Source organism: Corvus hawaiiensis, chromosome 1 (genome assembly GCF_020740725.1).
Source record: "Corvus hawaiiensis isolate bCorHaw1 chromosome 1, bCorHaw1.pri.cur, whole genome shotgun sequence".
Classification (NCBI taxonomy): domain Eukaryota; kingdom Metazoa; phylum Chordata; class Aves; order Passeriformes; family Corvidae; genus Corvus; species Corvus hawaiiensis.
This window is the reverse complement of record NC_063213.1, coordinates 46,613,880-46,627,399: the sequence shown is the minus strand read 5'-3', so window position 1 is coordinate 46,627,399 and position 13,520 is coordinate 46,613,880. Positions and strand designations below refer to the sequence as shown.

General features: G+C 44.0%; 1 long non-coding RNA gene across 1 annotated transcript; it reads left to right on the top strand.

Annotated features, from left to right (window-relative positions):
* The first annotated feature begins 628 nt into the window (after nucleotides 1-628).
* Nucleotides 629-13,249, top strand: LOC125335177. The gene is made up of 3 exons (XR_007207368.1): nucleotides 629-894; nucleotides 7,340-8,589; nucleotides 13,068-13,249. It is a non-coding gene; the product is annotated as an uncharacterized LOC125335177 (long non-coding RNA).
* The last annotated feature ends 271 nt before the right edge of the window (nucleotides 13,250-13,520 follow it).

The following is a 13,520-nucleotide window of genomic DNA, read 5'->3' as shown; positions in this document are numbered from 1 at the left end:
AAACCAGATTTGGGATAGCCATGAGGGTTCCACTGCCATGCACATGATGGTGGTGAAGGTGGGAGACTTCATGAAGCATGTAGATAACAGATTTGACAATGTGAGGGAAGATCAGTGAGTGACAGTAAATAAACAGGCTGCAGATTCATGGTGATGTTCTCTGAGAAGCTCCCTGCACTGGGCCATGCAGAAATGCTGATAGCTGTGGGGAGCTGAGAGAGGAGTTTGGAGTTTTTAAGAATTTGGGAAACTCTTGCAGCAGCCTAGCCAGGAAAGATGCGCTTCGCCAAAATCAGATAGGACCAAGTAGTTAGCACTTACAGTGTAAAGAATTACAGGAGAGTTTTGAACTAGAAGCTGTCATAAATCTGGGTGCAGAGGAGTACACAGACTGAGGTGACACCACCTCCAGGGGTGAAAACATAAATTCTGTATCAGAAATGGATTGGATAAATTAAGGGATGGCAAATCTCACCAGGGCCATTAAATTCAATGGTTGAATTCCTCCCAGCTGCTGGAAGCTGGAGGTGTAAGAGGGGGATTTATCAGAGATGCCAGGTCATGTGGCAAGCATGGGACTTCAGTCTCTTCCTCAGCACATGATCCCTGCATCAGACAGAGTGATGGGGCTGATGAAGGAGAGATCTTTGAATTGCTTGCAAGATCATTTGCCTGGGGCCCATGTTCCCCACAGTCCATCTCTGTCCCATCTTGCCTGCCACCCTCGCTCCCCTGTGGCCACCATGCAGTGCCAGCCCCACACCCCAGCCTTCTCTGGCCAATCCTCTGTCTCGCACTGAGCCAACACTGATAGCTTTTCTGCCTGCCTGGGGATGTTGGAGCAGCCTGAGCAGCTTATGCAGGGATCTTCTGGTCTTTTTATCCCCTAGCCAGGTATGTGGGAGATGCCTTGTTTGAGTTCTAAATATGTTTCAGTTAAGCTATGATGGTGGTGTACTAATCTTTGCTAGGTCTCTCTTTACATTGCTGTAATTACCATAATAAGCTGTGTTAACTGACTCTTTTATAAGTAACAGCAATATAAAAATATCTCGGCATGTTTTCCTTTAATTAGCTACAACTTGTGTGTAATCTTCCCTACACTTTCTTCAGTGTCTTTGTTTGTGATAGATGTGGCATTGTTTCCATCTCCTGCTCATAGAGTTGCTTCACCTCTGAGATAGCAATCTGGCCCTGGGACCCTTAGCCAGGCTTTGTCTGGGCTGCCCCAGTCTGGTAAATGCAGTGGTGGTGATGCTGAATGATGCCAGTGTGGGACACAAGAGAGTTCCCCTTGCTCAGCCCCTCCATCAGCAGCAAAACTTTTGGGGAACCTCATGGAGCAATGCAACTTCCTTTGAGGGTATCATCATCAGCTGAGCCAAGGGAGGGGACATTCACACCCATGGCCGTGGGCCCTGTCAGTGTATGGGTCACACCGCCTGGATGCTGCGGATGCTGCAGGGAATGTGTTCCCATCACCTTCACCTCGTGTCCATTTAAGGACACTGGGGGAAAGTGATGACAAAAGGAATTGATACCCAAGTACTAAGGCAGAAGGTCAGTGCCAGGGCTGGTAACTGATACAAGTGACTACAGATGAGCTGTGAGGCAGAAAGGGTTTTGACTATGTGGCAGAGGGATTTGAGGGACAGCTGCAAGAGCTTTCTCCATCACTGCTGCTGGCAGAAAGCGCTAACGTGGTCAGGCAGTGCCTCTGCTCCAGCCATCCGTTCACAGCACTGCTGCCCAGCTCCGTCAGCCTGGTCTCGAGGAGCCCCTCTGCCCCTCAGCCCTCGCCCCAAACACTGCTGCAGGAGAGCAGCACACAGGCATGGACCACAGCCCAAAAAGCCTCAGCCGATTACGCTGCCGTACCATCACATCAGTGAACTCACAGTTTGACTGCTTACGGCAGATGGACGAACACTTGTCGGTTATCTGGTGCTGAGCGAGGGGCAGATTTATTTCCAGAGCTTTTGACTCTCATTTCTCCCAGCTGAAGCTGCAAGGCAGAGTGTGCATCTGTGATACTTCTTTTTTCAGGTGCAGCTATGTTGCAGTGAGGTCTGTCACTGAAAGCAATGGGATTTTTGGCATGTTTGTATGGGGAATGCAGGAAGGAGAGTGAAAGGCATCTTCACTTCCCATAGCACTGTAAGCTGCTTGAATTCATACAAGCATGAATTGAATTTCCAAATCTCAGCCATACCCTGTGTGCATGGACAGCTGGTTGACCAGCAAAGGACTGCAGGGCCCCGAAAAGCAGGGGGAAAAACACAGGAAATCTGCATTGGGCTGATATTAATGTGCACTCCAAAAATAAAGGAAATGCGAACTGCCACCTTGGATCTGGCCAGGAGTCCACTCAGCCCTGTCTCCAGTCCTGGCTGTCTGCAACACTGACTGTTTCAGGGCAATGGAAGGAAACCCCTCAGGAGACAGCTACACTGGTCTCTTGAGCAGGGCTGACTTAAAATCTGAAAATAATGCCTGGGCTGCAGAAGTAACTGCACTTGCTACAAAAACAGCATTGTTTGCTTTCTGGCAACTTTTCTCCAGCAAGACATCAGTGTCACGCAACTGCTCGCAGGCAGAATCTAACAGGGACTGAAATACATTGGGAGACGTGAGATTTACAGAAACCTGTACATAGCAGTTGCAAGAACTTCACTTAGTAACAACTCACCAAGGCTCTTTTAATTCTCAAAATACCCTCACTGCAGGAAATTTAAAAGAGATGCACAATGTGCAAATCTCCATGGAAGATATCAGTATCACTGCCAAGGACTACCTCCTTTTAAAAAAGGCACTTTAAGTGTTATACTTTACCAAGGTTTTTTCAAGGGGTGAATGACATTTATGGGAAACTGGTCCTGAACTCAACTGTTGACTTTTAGACCCTTCGTCTTCAAAACTGTCTATGGAGGGCTATTAGTACCTTCTGACCAGACAACATTATTGGTAGAAAGAGCAGAGGAAAGTAAACATTAAAAATATACCACATTGCTGAAGAGTTTTCTCTGTTGATTTTTTATCATATCCAGCTAGAATAACAGAAAATATCTCATTTGGATGAGGTCAAATATTTTGAGATGGCACTTTTTTTTCTCCCCTGGAAAAGAAAACACAAGCAAAACAGAAAAAAATCAGACACTCTGCTTATAGCAAGGAAATCTGTGCGTGCTTTGAAATCAGAGCAGAATTTCACTTCATTCTGTCTTGTGTTTTTGTGTTTCATATTTCATGCTTTGGTTAACACTTATTTAGTCCTTATTTATTCCTAGAGGCTGTGACAGGTTGTCCTGAAAGTTTTTAGACTTGCTGAACATACACTCTACACAGAGCATGTCAAAATGAGAGGAACAAAGAATTCATTCATTTTCATTAAAAAAACCCCAGACTTTAAAGACCCAGCCTTTCCTCTTGACATTGTAACATCAAACATAAAAGTCATCAATACATAAGCTATCAACAGTGTGAAGAAAGCAAAACAATTACGTATGGAATTTCCTTTCTCTAATTCAATGAAATGTAAGTGGAACATTTGGTATTCCTTCTGAATTAAGGTGAAACAAAAAAACTTAATTGTATTAATTTCTCAAAAAAAAAATTCCCCTTTTCAGACAATTCAAATTTTAGCCAGTTTCAGTGGTTTTATAAAGGCTTTTCCTTCTTCCTAGTCACATCTCTGTAGGGAAGGAAGATATGTCCAGCATGTAAGGGTCAGTCCTTTGGCTTCACCATAGGCTGACTAGATTCAATTATATGGAAAAGGTTTTAAGAACACAGTAACACCTTTGGGACCAAGGGGATGCTTCAGGAAGAGAAAGTGACGGGTAGAGGTGACAGTGTTTGTCCAGCACTGCAAAATTCTGTCTGTATTTCCTCCTGTTTTCCCAAGCCAGGCACTCTGGCCCTTGTCACAAGAAAATGCCAATCTCATGGATTCAAGTGAGCATCTTGCTTTACTGTGTGGGCATCATGACAAGTGCAAAGTTCCCACATCTCCCCAGCTTAGTCCTGGAGCAGTCAGTGTGACTCTGGAGCTTGCATGAGTGAGGGTGGTTTTAATGCACTGTTTCTTCCCAGCTGAGACCATCATCCCCTGCCTCAAGGGTTTCCACCATGATCTGACAGCTGGGCATCCGCTGGGGTGACTTGGACCCTAACTGTGTCTCTTGTGCTGGTGGCTGCTATGAAGATGGCAAAGAGACATGCCAAGGGCTCCCCTGGGCTCTTGGCTCCCTCCTGCTGGGGGATGTTTTGCCTCCCAAGCCTGGGAAGCATCACTGATGTTGAGTACACTTCACTGTTACCCAGCTACTTTATAAATCTGCCACTAAAACACACAACAGAGAAGTCCTTTTAAAATGGTGAGAGATTCTGCAGCAGTCCCTTGATTTCTAGGCTAGTTGAAGGTGTGCACAGAGGCACACGCCACACCTGCTGTATCATTGGGCAGGCAGTGCAGCACTACTTTTTCATTACTATCTCTGCCCCCCACCCCATCCCTGTGTTTGATGCCCTGAGAAAGGCAATTACCCAGTTCACTTTCCTCAAAGAATACCTACAGGCTCAGGAAACACTTCACCAGACGGGCAGTGTCTGATGTCTAATAACATCCTCAATCTTGCTTTATAGACGTAGCTGCAAATGAAACGGTTTCTTCATGAAAAAAAAACAAACCTGTCTTCTTTGAATTTCAAGTGCAGCTTCTGCATTTATTTGGTCACCCTGTGTGTTGTAAGTGATGTATTTTTTGTGGTTAAAAAATAAAACAAGGAGCAGGGTGAAGGCTGGCATTTCTTATACCAGTGAGCATTGCTGCTTGCTCCAGCTGACACTCATCCCTGGTCTCTCCTGCTTGCCTTTGCCACTGAGGAAATTCAATCTCCTGCCATGTCATTGTTACAGTAATCTCCAGTTCCTGGACACCAGTCTGAGTATGACAGTCTCACAAAACCAATGTCACACTCATCTCGGGCAGGCTGTGTTTCACTGGTACATCTTCATTCCCCACAGCTGTCGCGCTGACTTGCAGTCACCATTCCCCTCTGCGGCAGCTCAGGGCCAGGCAGCACAAGGAAGAGGAGCTGGATGTGGCACTCCTTCCAGTGATGCCATGATGACTTTTTTCCTTTTCTTTTATACCCCTTTTATACCTTTTTATAACTTCTGTATTCTTAGTGCTTTTTGCCTACATGCTTGGACTTGTTTGTCAAGCTAGGAGACTAAACATTTTAGAAGCTTTGTAGCTAGGGATCAGTGTGCCCCAGACCCCAAGGTCCTCTCCAGAACACATTCTGTAAACTAAGATAGAACTATCCAGGGGAAGGTTCCTTGGGGAGAGGGGCTCACTCGAGCCTCTCATTGGGGAATCTTTGATAGATATGCTAATTAGTAAGACCTATAATGTTATACCAGATCTATTGTGGGTGTGCATTGCAGTGTGCATTGGGGTGCATTCCACCTGGACATGGTGCACCTAAGGATCCTTAAAATAAATACAGAGGTGAAACCCCTTTTTCTCTTCTAACTGTGTTTGATTATTGATTTTAAGACCAGGAAAAGGCATCACCAGCTTTGGCTTTTCCAGACCTAACATTATTTTTTCTTTTTCTTCCAAAGCAAAAATTTTCACTTGTGTTGGTGGTTACAGCCTCCTTCTGTGCTCTGACCTCAGCCATATGTCAAACACGGCATCTTTTTCAGGTATGTCCCTACAGCTCATTTGCCCCTCTCTGAAAAGTTCCAGTGCCTTTTCTTTTCCAATTCAGTCAGGTTTTTGAGAGCTTTCAGTTCTCAATTTCAGGCTCTTTGCAGTTTTGCATTTTTCTATTTATTGATCTTGATTCTTCCAAGCAAGCTAGCACTCCATAGTCCATTTTTTTTAACAAAATGGTTCTCATGCATTTTCAGTACCTTTTCCCATGCATGGCCTATCATTTCTGAATTATCCACAAGGCTTTGGTTTCTTCCCATCCCTCCTCAGCTTTTTTCATGAAGGTTTGTTCTATTAGTGGTTCAGAAAAGGGTCAATTGGGACAAATGAAATTTATTTTAAAATATAGGTTCATGCAGTGATTTTTTTTTCTTGGTTGTTTGTATGCTAGATGCACTGTTGGTTTATGAACCTTTCTAAACAGCAGTTATACCTTTTTAGAAGTTCAACGAATAATTCAGGGCAATTCAGCCCAGTACTGCAGCTCTTGCTCCCAGCTGAGGTCTCATTCAGCAAGTGCTGCCAGGGAGGAGAGATGTTTGTTAAAAGCCTCTCAGCTGTCAGTCAGCCAGACAGAGGCAGCCTGCTCCACTTTATGTTGGGAAGAAATGACTCACAGAGGAGTCTTCTTGCTGAGGTCTCAGGGATCACAACTGAGACCCTGTGGCCTGCTGGATCTGGTGCATGGGCATGTGATATTTCATGTGTTTGTCCTTGGTGTGATGCAGTTGAGGCTGTGCTGCCCCGGAGGCTGGCAGGACTGAGGTGGGATGCTGAGGGGGGATGCTCCCTCAGGGATACCATTGAACCGGGCAGGCTTGACATGCTGTGAAAAGGGGCTTCTGCTGGGATTCTGCTCTGCCTCTTGCATTAATTTGGTGCTTTCCTCTCACCTAAGATCAGGGCTGGGAAGTGCAAAGGCCTGTGAAAATAAGGAGCAAAAGATAAGAAAATTATTCCTGTGGGTTTCAGAGGCAACTGCTCTGGAGTGGCGAGCACTGTCAGCCTGACAGAGTGGGCAGTTCATCTGAGATTTTGGACAAAACTGGAGCAGATTCTTTGGCCACATGCAGCCTTTAACTCTGCCTATCCACACTTGGATGCATTTGACCCTCCAGAAAGGTATTTTTCAACCCATGGGCCAGAGCCCTCAGGCAAGGGAAATTGGCTATGGACCACTAGGATTTTAAAAACAAATCCAAACCACATAGATACACATCACCCCTCATACATCCACACTTGCAAACAATAACCAAACTTTCCAAGTTTTGTCTAATTTTAATTGGGTTTTACAGTAAAATAATTATAGAAATTAAATTAAAAATTACAGAAATGCTGTCTGAGGTGGTAACTTCTGAAAAAGGTTATGCAGCTTTCTAGTTCAAGTCCACTCGAACTGAGAAGTCCTGGTCTACAAATCCATCCTTGCTCAAATTTGCATGAACATGTTCACTGATTATATCTGGTTATGTAAGTTGAAGGAAACAGTGGTGGTCCACAGCAGTGTGAATAGCAGCAAACATGCATTAAAAGCTAGTCTCTCATTAAAATCTGTCTGGATTATGCCAATTTGTTTCTGACTTTGGTTTTTTTTTAATTGTCTTTCACATCCAGGGGCCAAGACAGAGATGGCATTAAGTGGACTGGTGTCGCTGATGGCTTCAAAATGGCTTCCCTTTGCCCAGGCTCCCCAGCTCTTCGCTGTTTGCTTTCTGCAGATGTTAGAGCGATGGAGCCTGGTTTGCATGAACGCCCATGAAAAGTCCATTTGAAGTTTGCACGCTCGAATACTGCCATATAGCAGAAGTGCTGGGCTGAGATGACAAAGCTCTACCAGAGCCTCGAGCTTAAACCTAATGAGGGACAAAAATTCTTCATCCGCCACTGCTGTGACCATTTCTCTTCAATCTATGTTCTGCAATTACTACATTTAAAAGGGACACTGCTTAACACAGTGGGGGTTCAAGTTCATTGGGAAACTTTTCTAGAGCCCATGCACACAGGCAAGTGAATGAGGTTTTGACTGTGCTTGAAGCAGCAGGTGCCATTATTTCAAGTGAATGTAATAAAAAGACTTCATTTCAGCTCTGCACAGAGACAGCAGACTGCAGTACCACCATTTTTCTAAGGCTGAAGCTTTGAGAAATACCCCTCAGGTTTTATCCAGCAAGATAAAATTTTTGTTATCAACCCTCTTCCCCTGATCACAAAATTTGCATTCCTGTGGATAGAGGGGAAAAACCACAAAGCTGTCTGATACTACTCATGATGAACTCAGCTCTCTTTTGAACAGGCAGGTTGAAATACTTGTAGCAGACCCTTCACAGTCTATCTGACCTGTTAGGAAAGAAGAAAGATAATAAATTGGACAAGTAAATTTGAATTACAAATAAATTAGAGGAAGCCACAATCAAGGTACTGACATTCGGTAAGTGAAAAAAAGAAAGCTTTTGTGCAGGTAAATTATCTACTGTGAATTATTTACTCAGCTCTGCTGTGAAGAGCTCTCAGGATCGGGCAGACACAAGCAGATACTTTGTTTGCTGGTTCAGATTTCTGGTCCTGAGAATCAATCTTTGACCATTAAAGAAACACTGCTGCCTCTTCAAGTGTAATTTATTCAATAAGAGGCTCTTCTTTCTCTTTTTTTCTGGATGGATGCTGCAGAGATTCTTGATTTTCATTTGTCTTTGTCTGGAAATGTGAAATAAGTTTGCCATATTGACCATTTCATGCAAATGTCTCAATATATTCATATATTCTTTTGGATATGGGATTGTGAAGGAATCTGCTGACTTTGAGACTGCTGTTAAAAATGGAGATAAACCTGCTGAAGATGATTTAACTCTATTTCTGCACAGCAGGTAATATTAAAACTAATGGTATATGAGAGGAACTGTTTTGTTGGGTTTTTTTTACTTTGAGTGCTTTATAACATTTGTGAAGAGCAGTGGTCCTTTGTTCCCACAAGAAATTGTATCTCACAAGGGTCTCATTTCCTACGCACAAGTAAAATGTTCTCCAAAGGCATGGGTGTCTCCCAATCCAGCCAAGGCAGCAGGAGTCCTTCTGCAGCTTTCAAGCCAATTCCTTCTGAACAGGAGCAGAGAGTTGTGGTGTGGAGGGGTGACGCACAATATGGGCTGGAATAACACCACCATGAAGGTGCTCCCTGGGATTCAGATGCAGGGAGAGTGTGTGTTTTACACCTTCTGCATCTTTATCTTCCAACTTTATATACACTTCAGGTTGCCACTGGGTTATTTTTAGGTCATTTCAGGGATATATATTTCTGCAAGAGATATTTCTGGGAGCTCTGCCAAATTGGAAGCTGTAGTAACCTATACCTCCCCCACGAGGATGTATACCCAGAAGCCTCAGCCCCCCTCTCGCTGCTTCTCTCTCCAAGGAGAAGGCACATCAGTCCATAGGAAAAAAGAATGCAAAATAAATGCCCCCACAAGGCTGGGGAAGAGCTGGGCACCCAGCAGAGCTGCAGGCACACTTCCCTGCTGGGAGCAGCAGGCATGCACCCATCACCCAGGCAGGTTTCCCCCCACGCAGACACTGATGGGAGGCAGTGCTGGAGTATGGCCCTCTCTGCCCCCTCAGGCTGCTCTGCTCTATGTTCTGATGTGATGGACAAAGTGCATGGGAGCTTTTCATCAGGCTGTGAGAGGCTGTTTGTCTGATAAGCAGGCCCTGCAACGACTGCTGTAGCTCCAGATGCTGTGGCTTACAGGGTTTGGGAATTCCTTGTGTTAGAAATGTTGGCCTGGGTTTGGAGTTCTGGAATTTAATCTGGGAGAATCTTTCCAGTCATCAAAAATGCACCATGACCTGACCAGCAAGTCTGAGTTTCTCTGGGTTTAAATGTACTCGCAAGGGTTTGATGTGTACAGAAAACATGTGCCAGAGGATCCCAGGCACTGCCAGGGCAGGGCAGAAGCATGGCCCTAAACACAGAAGTGAATTGAGCCTCTTGCAGTTCATTTGCAGGTTTTCAGGGCTTGAACTGTTCTGTACTTGGTGCAGTAGTGCACAGTGCTTTGAAATGTGGTCAGACTTAAAAAGCACAATTGCTTGTCTCTCATAATCAATAGCAATGCTCTAGAACTAACAAAAATAACTAAATCCCTCTTCATATTACCATCTTTTCCCAGTTTAAGTGCCAGGATTTTGCTGTATGCATCTTAATCTTGTGTACAAGACACAATGCTGTCAGCATTATGGGGAGAATTTTTTTACTGTAACACTGACTTTTTTAATCACAGGAATATGGATCAGTTAAATTCTGCTGTACACAGTGGAACAATTTTCCACAAAAGAAGTCAACAGAGAAAAAGAGTTTAAATGCTAAATTAACCCCCAACAAAAGCAATGTTTTAGCCCAATGCCTCCTTGATGTCCAGAACAAATTTTGCTAAGAGCAAGCTTTATAAGGAATCTGTGTCAAAGTAGATCTATTATCTGATAGATAAGTAATGGGCTTCATCAGTCATTTTTATCCGTGGGAAAGGGGCAAAGGATGGAACAGGAAAGTGAGTCTGTTGGAAGGCTGTCCATTGGAAGCATTACCCAGACAGTGAGATTGCATGTCTCTATGCAGACTTGAAAAGACACAGATCATCAGATACCAGTGCATGCCTTTGAAAATGGGTCATAAACATTAGAGGAGAGGATGCAAGGACAAAGAGAGCACCACAGCTTTACACTACAGAGATTGTGTATGTATGTATGTGTGTGCGTGTGTGCATGTGTGATAAACAAGCAGGATAAAGAACTCAGATCTGTCAAACAATGATAGTGAGTTAAAGGCTCGTTTATAGCAGTATTGCTCAACACTTTTTCATCTCCCTCCTTGAAACAGTACTGGAAACTATATTAAAATACACTGTACAGTAGTGTAAAATACATGGGGAAGCTGAGGAGTCATGCAGCAATAGGGCTGTACCTGTCTCTCCATAGCAGTAGCTCAACCCATTTCCAGGTGCTGGAATTCAGCTGTCTGCTCCATCAGGTTGACAGAACTGACCTGGGACAACAAATTGTCCATCAGTCAGTCCCATGATATGGTTTAGAAATCAGGATGGGTCTGGGACTACAGGTAGTTTAGATGCCATCACACCTCTCTTAGAAGGTGAGCTTGCTTAGAATACAATGCATTTCAGCACATAAGCATCATATGTGTGAAGTGATGCCTTCCAAATGAAATGGCATGATTTGCACCCAGGCTGTCAGTGCTGGGTGTCGCATACCAGCTTCAAGGTGAAAAATGGTCAGTAAAAGGTGGCATACCAAGGGTTTTGATTGATGCTCCCTCCTCTGTTCATCTCACACTCACGTGGAAAGGAGTTCATACTGTAGCTGGCTTCAATAATAATTCTTTGGAGGAAAAAATTAGGTAACTGGAATTTAAGGAGCTGGTGAACTGTGACAGCAGAGGGCTTCTAGAAGCTTTTTCCATCTTACTGTCCATAAGAGGGCTTTATTCCTTTTGTGACTCAGAGTCATGAAATGGGAATATGATAAGAAAATAAGTGTGTTTGTTCATACTGCAGGAAGCCTGAAACTGAGATGCGCAAATAGCATGTGCAAAGTCTTGTCTTAATGCAATGTGACATATCAGAACTGCCTCATGCTCCAAACGTAGCAGAAATTAAGCTGTTGGAGATTTTGAATTGATTGAAAATAGGGAGCATTTCTGAGCCATTTTCTTAGTGGTGTGTATATTAGAAATGCTGCTCTTCCCATCCAAAATATGTAAGCAAATGTCTGGCTGGAAGGTAAATAGTCTGCACTCAATGCTCGGGCATCCTCTCCACTGAGGTAAAAAGAAGCCCTGTGAAATACCTCCCATATGCTCTGGGAATGTAGTCTCAAGCACCTGGGGTCTCAATGAGTAAAATACTTTACATGTTAGAGGGTGCATGGAGCCCACCAAACACACATACACACATATTCCAAAATCCTCTGTGCACTTGATTCTAAACAGACTTTGACATTTATCATAATCTGCCAAAACCGTTATATGCTTTAGGCTGGAAGATGGAATCGGGTGTACTCTGACAAAGTTTGCCATTGTAGCCAGCTGAGTGGGGTAGTGGACACTTCAGATGCGAGAACTCCCCTGAAGGAAGACCGGGATGAGGTGGAAGACTGGTCTAAGTAGAAACCGATGAAGTTCAACAAGGACAAGTGTAAGGTCTTGCAGCTAGGAAAACATAATGCAGGACTGCAGAAGAGACTGGGATCTACCCAGCTGGGGACTAGCTCTGTGGGAAAGGGACCTGGGGGTCCTGGTGGACAACAAGCTCGGTATGAGTGAACTGTGTATTTCTGCAGCACGAAAACCAACGGGATGCTGGGTTACATCAACAAGGACATCACCAGCTGGGACAAAAAAGTCCTTATCCCACTATCAGAGCTTGTGTTGTGGATTAATACCACACAGAACCAAGGACCATGCAGTTAATTCGTCATTCCCCCAGCAGTGGGATCAGGGAGAGAATAGTAAGCATAAAAGCTAGAAAGTTCACAGACTGAGATAAAAACATTTTAATAGGGAAAGCAAAAGCCATGCATGCAAACAAAGCAAAACAAGGAACTACTTCACAGGCAGGTGTTCAGCCATCTCCAGGAGTGCAGGGCCCTGTCACATGTAACAGTTACTTGGGAAAACAAATGCCAGCATTCCAAATGCCCCTTTCCTTCCTGCTTCTTCCCCACACTTTATATACTGAGAATGATGTCATATGGTCTGGAACATCCCTTTGGTCAGTTGGGATCAGCTGTCCCAACTGTATTTCCTCCCAGTTTCCTATGCACCCCAGCCCCTCACCAGCATGGCAGCATGAAAAGCATGAAAAGGCCTTGGCTCTGTTCGAGCCCTGCTCAGCAATAACAAAAACTTCTCTATGTTATCGACTGTGTTTTCATCACAAATCCAAAACACAGCCCCATAGTAGCCACTGTGAGGAAAACTAACTCTACCACAGGCAAAACTAGCACAGCTTGCCAGGAAACACCTGGAATACTCTGCTCAATTTTAGTCCCCACTATGCGAAGATGTGGACAGGCTGGAGAGGATCCAGAGAAACTGCTTCACATGTGATCCTGGATTAATGCACACTTGAGGCATTGCAAGTGATATTTTCCTATCAGGTGGGCTTAAGCACCACTTTTAAAGATACCGTGAGTGTCATAGAGAGGTTACAGAGATACAGAAGAGCTTCAGACTATTATTATTTTTATTGCTTAGTGCAGTTGTCCGAGTTTCAAGAGGCAAGACTGATGAAATTTATAGTTATATTAATAATCTTCATCGTATCCTTTTTTGCAGATCCCTCTTGCATATTTCCTTAAAGCCCATGAGATCATCTGCTGCCTGTTAATGGAAAGCAGTTTATTTTGAAGGAGGAAGAACTGACAGATTTTCATTCCCATGAACTGTATAAGAAATCTAACAAACCAAATGCAGATGGATCAATACAGGTTGTTCTTTATTTATCACCCTCTGTCTTCCTCGCTTTATTTTTATGGCTATTAAAGATGCTATCATTGATATACCATTTTTGACTGTCTCTATATAATGTACACACTGGACAATGCTGCCATTGATATTCGCGTAAAATGCTGGGGTATTGAATGACACAGGGAAGTGGTGTGGCCTGTCCTGCATTTCCACTGCACAATATTTAGCCAGGGCTGGATCTCCGGTGGGTAACATTTCTGTTACACTCCAGGAGGTGCAAGGGAAGTTTGATCTTTGCTCTAAGTATTTCTGCACTTTCAA